The sequence below is a fragment of the Meleagris gallopavo genome, unplaced genomic scaffold, assembly GCF_000146605.3.
Source record: "Meleagris gallopavo isolate NT-WF06-2002-E0010 breed Aviagen turkey brand Nicholas breeding stock unplaced genomic scaffold, Turkey_5.1 ChrUn_random_7180001957651, whole genome shotgun sequence".
Lineage (NCBI taxonomy): Eukaryota > Metazoa > Chordata > Aves > Galliformes > Phasianidae > Meleagris > Meleagris gallopavo.
In genome coordinates, this window is record NW_011217721.1 from 40,627 (window position 1) to 41,330 (window position 704).

At 69.0% G+C, this 704-nt stretch overlaps 1 protein-coding gene across 4 annotated transcripts in view; it reads left to right on the forward strand.

The window, feature by feature from the left end:
* The first annotated feature begins 283 nt into the window (after positions 1–283).
* The window catches only part of CIRBP (cold inducible RNA binding protein), a 5,040-nt gene continuing 4,619 nt past the window's right edge, over positions 284–704 (forward strand). For all 4 annotated transcript variants that reach the window (XR_004162526.1, XR_004162527.1, XM_031557789.1 and 1 more), the window contains exon 1: positions 284–391. The gene's annotated coding sequence lies outside the window, so the exon portion shown is untranslated. The remainder of the gene's footprint in view (positions 392–704) is intronic.

Sequence of the window (704 nt, forward strand, 5' to 3'; positions counted from 1 at the left end):
ACGGGGGAGGCTGGCGACCAATCAGAGGCTTCCACTTCCTTCCTCCTCACAGGGGCTCCCGCGGCCAACGGGCTCGGCGCTCTCAGCCAAATCGGCGCCGCGCTCCACGCCCCACCCACGCGTGGGAGGAGGTGCCGCTTGGGTTTTGTTCGCGCTCCCTCCTCCCGTCGCTTCTCATGAATATTAACAGCCTGCAGCCCAATCAGATGGCGGCGCAGCGGCGGCGCTTTGGTGGCGTCACTCGCCCCGCCCCTCGATGAGGACAAATCTGCATATTCATGAGGAGGGCGGGACCGGGCGCGGGAGTATATAAGCCGCCGCCCCGCCAGCTGCTGCGTTCGTCGCGCTGAGGCTTTGAAGTGCGGTGTGGTTTCTGCAGTTCCGCACACCGGTAAGCGCCCGCCGACGCGCGGGGCGGGCTGCGGTCTGCCGTGGGGGGGCTCGGTGTGGGTCATCGAGGGCAACCACGTCCCCGGTTTCGGGGGGTCCGGTCTGTGTCACGGCCTGGAGCGGGGCGGCCGCTTACCGCCAGGCCTTGTGCGGTTGCGGGCAGTACGGGACAGCCGCCCGGTTTGGTGGCTGCTAGGAGGACCGGGCCGGAGGAGCGCTGAGGGGCGCCTCGGAAACAAAATGGCGACGGGCCTCAACCGTGCAAAATGGCGGCGGGAGGGAGGAGGGGCGTCAGACTGCGCCTGCGCCGGGGG